The sequence below is a fragment of the Marmota flaviventris genome, chromosome 1 (assembly GCF_047511675.1).
Source record: "Marmota flaviventris isolate mMarFla1 chromosome 1, mMarFla1.hap1, whole genome shotgun sequence".
Lineage (NCBI taxonomy): Eukaryota > Metazoa > Chordata > Mammalia > Rodentia > Sciuridae > Marmota > Marmota flaviventris.
The window spans coordinates 110332809-110344123 of record NC_092498.1 but is presented as its reverse complement, the minus strand read 5'-3'; the positions used below and the strand labels follow the sequence as shown (position 1 = coordinate 110344123).

General features: G+C 33.7%; 1 pseudogene; it reads right to left on the bottom strand.

Annotated features, from left to right (window-relative positions):
* Positions 1-466: 466 nt before the first annotated feature.
* LOC114103642 (heat shock protein HSP 90-alpha A2-like) lies at positions 467-10743 on the bottom strand (annotated as a pseudogene).
* Positions 10744-11315: the final 572 nt, after the last annotated feature.

Here is an 11315-nt window from a genome sequence, read left to right as displayed (position 1 = left end):
CCGCGCATGCCAGGCGAGCGCGTTACTGCTTGAGCCACATTCACAGCCCATTTAAGAACATTTTTGAAGTTACATATTATTTTTATTTTATTTTATTTTTTTATGTTTCTAAATGCAAATCAGGCCCTGAGATTGTATTCTACCATTTTTCTCATGTCACTTCCTGGAATCATCTTTTGCTTCTGAAGGGTAATTTTGATGGGTATAAAATTTTAAGTGTTTAACTTCTATGAGGATGTTTCAATATTTTGTTCCACATTTCTTTCCCTGCTTATGTAATTTCTGATTAATAGTCTTTTGTGAATTTTATCTTTGTTCCAAAATAGAAAAAGTGTTGTTTTTCTTTACTTCTTCATTTTTTTTTGTTTCTGCAACTTAACTATGGCAGATTAAAATTTAGATTTTTTTTTGTTCATTTTCATCTTTATTTTCCTTGCTGATCTCTGATCTATAGTTTGATGTCTCCTTAGTTGCAGAAAGTTCTTGACCACCATGGCAGTTCTGCACATTTCTTTTTCTTTTTTTCCTCTTCTGATACTCCAATTATATTTTCTGAAACAGTCCTAACTTTAGAAGTTGTGTTCTATTTATTTATTTTTCATTCCTCAGTTCACTAATTTCCTTTCTTTAATAATTCCAGTGTACTTATGAACCAAATAAAGCTTCATTTTTTTTTCTTACTGTTGTATTCTATCATGTGTTGACTCTTTTGTCTCTCCAAACCCCATACCTTGAAACCCTAATCCACAATGTGATATTATTTGCAAATGCAGTCATTAGGAGGTAAATAGGGTTGGAATTGTTCATAAAATTCTTGCCTTCATGGTGGAATTATCACTTTTAAGTATTCAATGCTTTCTTCACCCCTCTTCCGTCCTCTGCAAGGACACAGCAAAAAGGAGCACATGGGCAAGATTAAAACATTCCTCACCAGAAACTGGATTGGTCTGCACTTTTATCTTGATTTCCATTCTTCTAAACAGCAAGAAAATCAATTTCTGTTGTTTAAGCCAACCCAGTTTCTGTTATTTTGTTATGGCAGCCAAGTTAAAAATGTAGATTTTTTTTTATTTGAGAGTGTTGGTGCAATAAGTATTTATAAATGTGAAAACAACTTTTCCATTGGGTAATGACTAGAGTTTGGAAGAATTTTGAGGTGAATATTTAGAAATGCATATGTTAAGGTTCCAGTGATACTTCAGATAGAAGTAGAGAATATATTATTGGGAAATGGAGTTAAGGCTATTCTTGATATAAAGTGACAAAAATATGACTGATTTTTTTAATGGTTTGTGCAAAGTAGGACTTGTGAATAATGAAATTAGACATATATCTGATAAAATTTATAAACTAGTCAAAAAGCAATGTAGTTGTTCCTAACCGGTTATAATAAAATGTCAGGGTAGTAAGAAGAAAGTTTGAACAAAAGAAATAAAGAAACAAAAAACAAATTTGAAGATTTGAAAATTTCTCTGCCAATTCCCCATCATTCTGTAAATCAAATAAAAGAGGTTTGTTTTCATGGCTTAGGATATAATGGGATTTGCCATGCTAGTTGTAGACTTTCTTGGCTCCTGACATCATTTCTTCCCCTTCCCTTTTGGAATGGGAATATCTTTCTTATGGTTGTTACATTGTTTTCTTTTAAAATCACATAACTTATCTGGCTTCAATAATTCACAATTATAGAGAATTTTTTTCCAGAGGATGGATCTGACCTCTAGTCTCACCTGTATCTGATTTAGATGATATTTGGATGAGAGTTTGGACTATAGGATTAATGCTGGAACAATTTAAGACTTTCGGATTGTTGAAAAGAAATTATTAAAGCAAAACTTTGAAACCAAGAATTCTTTGAAATAAAAGGGTTTATTGAGTGAATGCAGGTCCTAGGACAAGGTTAGCATCAAAGATAGATAGTAGATAGAAATATGTCAGCCAAACCTAAAGCCCAGAGCATTTGCATTTTTTCATACAAAAAAAATGGGGAAAAGCAGCCCAAATTCTTTACATTGAACTTACATTGGCTATAGATGAATGGTGTGGGATAGTGTAATGCAAGAAAAGCTTTAGGATAGAAGTACAGTTCATAAGATGTACTTATTGCTCACAGATTGGTTGATATTAATAGTCTGGAAAGATTTTATAAAAATCAGAAGCAGTTGTGGCATCTGGTGGTCAATCATGATTTAAATCAAGCGTTCAACATATATTCAAGAGTGTGAAAAAGGCTTCTAGGGATTTGACCCTTAGCTGTTAGGTGAATAATTCTATCTCCTAGGCTCCATTCTCTGTCTCTTTTGATTAAATTTAAGAGTAGTCAGATATATATATTTTTTTTAATCAGAATGTACTTTTCATGCAAGAAGGACATGAGTTGGGGGAAGGGGCCATGGCAGAATATTTTGAAGTGGTTATTTATTGTCCTTCCTCCTGCTTTTACAGGTGAATATTCTAACCCACAATGTGACTTGTTTGAAAATGGGTATTTGGGGAGGTAATTGGAGTTGATGAGGTCATGAAGGTGGGGTCCTCATGCTGGGATCAGTGCTCTGTTCCTGAAGCCAGTGTTTATTTTGCAACACACTTTTTGTCCGCTCACATTATCTTTTCTTTCATATTTCCACTTTTTCCATTAATAGTTCTTAACACATTAATCATAGAAGAAGTCATTTCCTGATTTTTCAAACATTTATATCATCATTGTGTCTAGTGGTATTGGTTACTTTGTCTTTTTCAGACTGTTTTACACTTGAATTTGGAGTGTAAAATTATCATTGGAGATTTTAGTTGTCAGCAGGATATAATATGAAGGTAAATAGAAACTGAAGTAAATCCATTACAGAGTTTGAATTTATATAAGTCTTGCCAGGAGTTGATGTGTCTTTAGTGCTTGTTGTTGCTGTACGTTCCTAAGTTCTCAAGGTCCACTAATGTCTGTTTTGACTCCCACTTGATTTTAGGCTTGTTTTAATACTTCTCAGAGAGGTTCTGCTTATGAAGCTTCTTTCATTTTTAATCTAGTATTTGTTTACTGAAGGTCAGTTGGGGTGATGGTAAGGTGTGAAGCAGCAGAATTCCGTAAAATGATTAAACCTCAATCTTCTAATTGACCTCTGTATCTGAACTGTGCACTTCACAAAACATTCTCCAGTAGTATGGTATTTATGACTGTGCGCACGCATGCACGCACGAGCACATACACACACGAGCACATACACACACACAAACACACACACTACTCTATAGAGACAGGCAGGCAAGAATAAAGGAAATTCTTCCACAAAAGAAAGGATAGAGTTAAATGATTTCCCCTGGAAAGACTTTTGTTATGGGGCAGGTTCTGGGTCTATTTTACAGTTACTACTCTTCCATCCTTGGTCAGAGTCAAAAGGGGAACTGTCTTAGCTGTTAACCATGATAATATGTTGGAGTCCTAGATGAATAGGTGATTCTGCTTACAAGATTGCAACCCCCTGGAGTTTTATACTATCATTAGAGTGTACACTCAACTTCAAGCAATTTGTCAAAATTATTATTTAAATGTTTCTTTCTGCTTATGACCCCCTATCTCCTATCTGAAAGCAGAAAGCAGTCCAAGATGTTACTATGGGATTTGTCTATCTTTTCAGTTTTCAAAATGACTGCTGGCCCTGAAAACTCAGGTATGGAATGAATCCAAAACAAGATGTTGATTTTTATTTGTTTGGCATTTAATTACAATATAAGCAGGAGTGCTAACTTCTAACTCATTTCACAGCAAAATTAAATTCCATTTGTTCATTGAAAGTTTCCATTTTCCATGTTATTACCATCCACTCCCCATTTCCTGATTTCATGCAGAAATCCAACCTTCATTTGATTGATTGTTAACATGGAATTTCTTGATTCTGACACATGCATTTACGAAATCTCCCTGAGAAGGTGTTGTAGAACTCAAACCAGTTGCACCTGATGATATACTCCAGGAGGGGATCTCTCTATTTTTTTCCATGTATCTCTGTCCTTCTCTCTTTCTCCCTGGGCATATGGTTCTTAGTAACATATTCAGTTTTTGCTTCTTAAGGAATAGAACTTAACAGGCAAAGTTAAGTCCCAGGTCATTTGTTTACCAAACTAGAAGTAATTATTTCTAGGTTTTAGTGTCGCTTTCTCCTTCTCAAAGTCAAACTGCTGAAGCTAACATAGTGTGAACTTAGTATGTAAAATATTAGAGGCCAGATACTATTTAAGGCATAAGAAACATTGTTTACTTGGTTCTAACTTTTAAAGGAAATACAAGTGTCTTCGAGTATTTTATTTGTTGCATATAGTTCACCATTTCATTAGCACACCCTTAAGAAATAAAATGAAAGGAAATGAAATGAAAGCCACCTTATCATGAAATAAAATAAATAATAAATATTAAAAATATAGAATAAAATAAATATATTATGATGCAATTTCTCCCCCTGTGAATGTCTTTTTAACTGGCAGAAACTTTTAGTCCCTATAGGTGTGGCCTTGATAAGTCCATGGACATCATCATACTTAGCCTGACATAATTGTGTTGTTCATTCTTCTTTTTTTTTTCCCATGTAGAAACCTGAGAGCCTTCATTTTCACTCCCAGCTGAAAACCTATCATTTTACTCACATCACAATGTATGTCAGTCTCATTGGATGTATGGCCATTGGGGTCACAATTGTCCACAGAGAGCATTAAGATTTGGACGTGGTAACTCCTTTATAATCTTGGCTTTACTTCCTATCACTTTGTGAGCAGTCCTGTAAGGTCAAAATGAACACTCATCACTCACATTTTACCTCAGTTGACACAAATCAATACAGAGGAAGTTGTAAAAAATCTGCATGATCCCATACATCATTTTTATTTAGATAAAGTTCTTGCATCTTGATTTAAGAAAAAAGAGGATCAGAATTAGTTGTAGTAGTCTCAAAATATGTGAGTTAATCTTCTTTTGCACAATGGATCATACTCTACTTTATAATTCTTCAGATTTTAATGGATTAAACCTAGTTTAGGATGAATTTAAAGTACCCCTTCCTACTATTATTTAGAAAATTATATAGCTGTTCTTCAATGCTAAGTATAAAGGTTTTCTTTTCATATTGTAGAAATGGACACAACAGACAATTAGCTCTGCCACCTTATTAATTACAGGAAGAATGGCACAATGTCAAATATATTTAAAATATAATACTTATTTTGGCAGATGTCATCCAATATTTAATTGGCAGCTTTCCAACAAGTGCATAAAATATATAAAATCTATAAGTTCTCTGGGGCTAACTGTATCCAATAATTCATTTTGTGGTTCACTAAAAAGTGAAATTACTTAGCATAAATGTCCAGAGATTTAATTTAGTGTGCTTGTATATGGATTTCACTGCAATGTGCAATTTCAATCAAAAGTTATCAATAATAATATTAAAAATTCAATATTATAAAATTTCCATTCTTCAATTATCATTTTCAAGTTGTTGAAGACAATGTAAAACACTTTCCCTAAGATGAAATAACATTCTTTGGACACTCACTTCATTCTTTGAAGAGGTAAAGAGACAATCTGTGTAGGAATATGTCTATTTATGCATTTTAATTTTTATAAGAACCTTAGAAATTTCTATTGTTGGTTAAAAATCCATATTAATTTATCTGAAGCAAAATCTTTAGGAAAAAAATTATACTTCAGCTAAGGCAGAAAGAAAGTTTGTTGTGGTAGGGCCTAACTTAAAAAGTTATTTATAAAATCAGAAGCACTGAATAACTTTTAAAATGATGGTCATATATTTTATTAATGATATCTGAAAACTACTTAACCATTAGCAATCAGTGTTCTTAAAAGCTCAGACTATGATAAATTCATCACATGTTTGAGAATTTACGTGATTTTTATGTAATCAAAATTGAATAACCAAATTAGTTTTTTTTCCTACACATACCTTGGGTAAATAGTAAAGAAGTTAATAGGGGCATATCTAATTAACCAAGTATAAGGGATATTCTTATATCTTTTTATACAGCTCAGCCTCATACATATGATATGATTATGGTCATGATTTAAGTATAAAAGGAAGAAGTATTCAAAATTCTCAACCACTGAAGAATTCAATTGACTTGTTAATTAGCCTTTTTTGCTGTATTTAGAGTCACATGACAAAATATAAAGTAGTACTTTTTAACTGAAATAACATTATATATCTACCCACATTAATTCAAAAAAAAAATCCAAATTGTTAAATTAATTGCCAGTCAAGATATTTAGATGATAAAGAGCTCAAAAATTTCAGCAAATAAGTTTTGGGTTCTAGCTCTACTTTCAGTTGAATCCTAATTTTTAAACCATGGCCACCCCAAATTCATACCCTTTTTTGAAATCTTTTAAAATTTTCCATGGAATGCAAAGTTGACATTGTAGTAACAGATAATTTACTATTTGGAAAGTGTTATCTTGTTAAATAAAATATCTTCATATTTTTGGTTGCAAAAATGGAATACAATGTAAGTATTTGGCCATAGCTAACAAAATCTCATCAGATAAAACTATTTTCTTTAAAGAAAAAAGCAAAGTGAAGTTATATTTAAAAAGAAAAAAAAATGTATGCTGAGCTAACTGCCTGCTCATTAATTCCTATAACAACAATTTTAGAGAAATAAATTTTGCCGATAAGTTTTCTAGTGAACCATTTTAAATTTTAACCTTAGGTTAAATCTACATCTTTAAAGAATTATTTCTCTGGGCAATAATTTAGTCTAGTCATTCCTAGAATGTATACTATTGAAATTTAACTTGGTATTATTCTATTATTTAAGGGACATTATAATAAATAGCTCTAGAAACTGATGATTATATGTACTTCAGCAATCATGTCAATAAGCTTAACTAATATATCATTGTTTCTCAGAATATACATGAAGGCAGATTCCACAAAATTTGCTCCTTGTCTATGATTACAGAAAAGAAGAAATTCAGAATAAAGCATTCAAAAAGTATTATGGAATTGGGCTGGGATTGTGGCTCAGTGGTAGAGTGCTTGCCTAGCATGGGCGGGTCCTGGGTTCGATTCTTAGCACCACGTAAAAGAAAAAAAATAAAGGCATTGTGTTTTGCCCATCTACAAAAAAAAAAAAAAAGATTCTCTCTCTCTCTCTCTTTAAAAAAAGTTATTATTATTGTTGCAAAGTAATTTTATTTCTTTTCATTGTCGGTTATGTTTTGCCAAAATATTTAGGCATTATTAAAATTAAAAATGGCACAAAAAAGTCATTCACTCTGGATAGATTGAAAAGAAATGAACTACTTCATAAGAATTCATAGACATTTATCATGTCTCCCCACGAGCAAAAATGTCTCTATAATAAAATGGCAGCCTTCTATTTTGTTACCTCACTTTTGTAGTTTGAATGCATAGTAAGTACTATAATCCAAAGACCTTGTGACTATTCCCCTTTGTCTTCTTCACCAGAGTTGCAATTGTGTTTATCTTATAAGATGCCCATTGAGAAAATAAACAGAAATAGCCTTGCTTGAATGCCTTATTTCTGAAAATGTATCCAGCATATCAAGGTTTCTGAGTCTTTTGTTTTGGTAGTTTCCAGTGGGCAGAGGCTGTATCAAAATCATTTCATCACCAACATGATCAGAGAGCACCGATACTCACAAGAGGTAATGATCCGTGGCAAGCAATTCATGGTTTGCTACTGATTGCTGATTTTCAGGGAAGCTGCAGAGTTAAATGGGCAGAATCAGCAGATAAACTGCTGAAGGTATGCAGAAAGTGATTCACCTGATCAGTCTCACAAAGGTACATACCAGCATTTGAAGACCTGCCTTAGCAATGGAGACAAGAATCAGAAAAATCAGAGAAACTTGTGACTTCATATTCTAATATTGCTTCCTCTTATTTCTAAAATGCTGTGTGCATACTTTATTGGGTTCATATTTCAATGCTCATTTCTGAAGAGCACAAGAAACTACTGATTTTAAATCACTGAAATTATTCCAGCTAAAACAATATATTCTTGTAAGAGAAGTGACTTGCACAGTCATATTGCTTTCTCATTCCTTTTTGTTTTGAAGTTGTTTGTATTCATCCAACTACTATTTTTCTACCAAATCTTCTGGATGAACCCCAAGTTCATTGTCTTGACCTTTATATTCTTTTTGGTCTTCTAAAAATTTTGTATGTATCATTTTACCCTCAAGTATGATGGTTAATATTTTTTAAAATTATGGTCAGAAAATTTTTCAAGTATTGGGAAATTTCAATTTTTTAAATATTTGGAAACCATTTCTTTGACTTGGAACTTCATTTCTTCAATTATAGGGGCTTAAATTCAGTCCATTAGAAAAATTTGAACATATAATGCAAATGCTCCTATGATTAATATGCATCTAAAACTACATTTAATACTTGATAGTTGAAAATTACATTATAATGTAGAAATTTTTTTTTTTTGTTGTTTTTGTTTTGACTTTTCTGCATTTTTTTTAACTCTTTACAGCCAAATGTTGACTTGGGTCTGCATATTTCCATCTAGGAGGCTTACTGAATTACTTTTGAAGAGCTTTGTAACACACCTAGGGAGTTTTAAGTTTTGTTTCTCTAAATACTTTTCTTTGGAAAACAAGCCCTGGAGAGTTCCTCTAAGCCAGTTGTTTCAGTTTCGCATACGGGGTTCTAGAGGACTAGTACATTCACAATGGGTAACTATAAGGGATGGAAAATTTTAAAAATAGATCCTAACAAGATGAAACTCAAGCCATTTTAACAAATACTTTTTTTTTTCTTTTAAACATCTAGGTCTATCTTAGACCACTTCTGGAAGAGATACAACTTGGTAACAAACACTTTAGACCACAAAGTTAACATTCAGTTACATGTCTTAGAACAAACTTCTCAACCTGTTAAAATAAGCCAATGTGAAATTAGAAAAAAAGATTATTATCTCTGCTTTAGTGCTTAAAGTATCACAGCACCACTTAAAAGAAATCTTATCTCCCCATTAAGTAGTTATTGTCATGCCATAAAGACTGTTTAATAAATACTAACAAAAACAAAGAACAACAACAACAAAAAAATCCTTGAAAACATATCATGAATGAAGGTGAAGCAGAGAACACACGTATGAGTGGTTCTTGAGGCTTAGTCTACTTCTTCCATGCGTGACGTATCCTCATGTCCTTCCAGGGGTAGTATTTCTTGCATTATAGCAGTGCTGGTGTCATCAGCGGTGGGATCATCCTTATCAATACTTAGACTAAGTTTGATCATCCCGTAGATCCTGTTAGCATGGGTCTGAGGGTCTTCTAAACTGAAACCAGAAGAAAGGAGTGCAGTTTCATACAGCAAGATAACCAGATCTTTCACAGTGTCACATGACTCTAATGGAAATGACCATCTACACTTTCAGAAGATTTTTCTGTTTTTTCAGAAGGCACAACTCTAGTTGCTTTTGCCTTATGGTCTTCATTAATGGAGTGGTCAGGGTTAATCTCCAGGTGTTTCTTCACTGCCATGTAATCCATTATCGAGTTGTCACTCAGAGCTTGAACTTTCATGATTCTTTCCATGTCTGCCGTCCAGCCCTATGTGCTTGTGATGATACAGCACGGGGAGATCACCAATCCATTTGATACAACCAGCTTTTCAACCTTTTACTCTGAGATGTCCTTCACGATTTTGAAGATATTTTCAAACTTGGTCTTTTTTCTCTTCCTGTTTCTTTTTCTCTTCTTCAGCCTCTGGAAGCTTCAAGCCCTCTTTGGTGACAGACAACTAAAGTCTTCCCCTCAAATTCCTTCAGCTTTTGGACACAGTACTCATGGATAAGCTTGATCATGTAGATCAGTTCCAAACCATGCTTCCAAAGATACTCCACAAAGGCAGAGTTAGCTACCTGGTTCTTGGTCTCACCTGTGATATAGTCGATGTGTTTCTGGTTTTGCTTTATTCTGGTTCAATAGTCCTTGAGAGAGACAACCTCATCCCCAGAAGCAGAGGTGTAGTATCTTTATTTTCTTTTTCTTCAACCTCATCATCACTGACTTCTTTATTAAGTTCCTTCTTCACAAAGAGAGTAATGGGATAGCCAATAAACTGGGAATATTTCTTCACAATCTCCTTTATTCTCTCCTTCAAGTACTCAGTTTTGTCTTCTTTCAGATGCAGATAACATTTGTACCATGACCCATTGGTTCCCCTGTTTCAGTTCTGATGGTGATGGAGAAGCCCCCCCTGTCAAGGACTCTCAGTCATACTACTCAGTCAGGATCTTTCTTCAACCACCTATATAGAGTAAAACTTTCTAGGCAACTGGATACCCAGAATAAAAACCCACAATGAACTGGCAAATTATGGAGATGTTGTGCCAGCTTGCAAAGTCTCTATGAACGCTTTGGTCCCAGACTTGGTGATAGTACCAAAGTTATTGATTAAATCAGACTTGGTCATCATTCCAATTCCAGTGTCCACAATCTTGAGGGTTTGGTCTTATTTGTTTGGAATGAGATTAATGCATAGCTCCTTCCCCAAATCTAACTTACCGAGGTCCGTCAAGATTTTGTATGATTTTGTCCAGGCCTTTTGAGGACTTGGAAACTAGCTTCAGCAGGAAGATCTCTTTGTTGGAGTAGAAAGTGTTGATGATCAAAAAAATCAACTGGGCAATCTCTACCTAGAAAGTGAAGATCTCCACTTGCTCCCTGGGCTGATCTTGGGTCTAGGTCTCCTCCTGCATTTTGGCTGGGCAACCACATGGGCTCTGTGGTATAGCAGCACCAGGATGCTGAAGCAACTCTATAATGTATAATCTTAAAACTATGATTTGGAGCCTGTCAAAATGGATGACAGAACTCCTTGTCAAATTCAAAGCTCTAAAGCTGCTGAAATATAACATAAGAAAAAGTCTAGATGATGATTTTGGTGATAGTTTTTTGATATGACACCAACGGTACAATTCATGAAAGAAACAAAAATTATGATTTAAACTTTCTTCTCTGTGAAAGACATTGTCAAGACAAAGAAAAGACAAGCTAAAACCTGGAAAAATGTTTGCATAAATAAATATCTGATCAACTATCAGTAAAAATACAAAGAACTCTTAACAAGCAGGACCACTTATTATTGGTGGGAATGGAAACTGGTACAGACCCTTTGGAAGATAGTGTGGCTATTTGTTATAAAACTAAACAGAGACTTATGAAATGATCCTATAACTATGATCCCTGGTATTTGCCCAGTGGAGCTGAAAAGTCATATCAATATATGTGTTTAGAGATTTTATATATATATATTTATATATATATATTT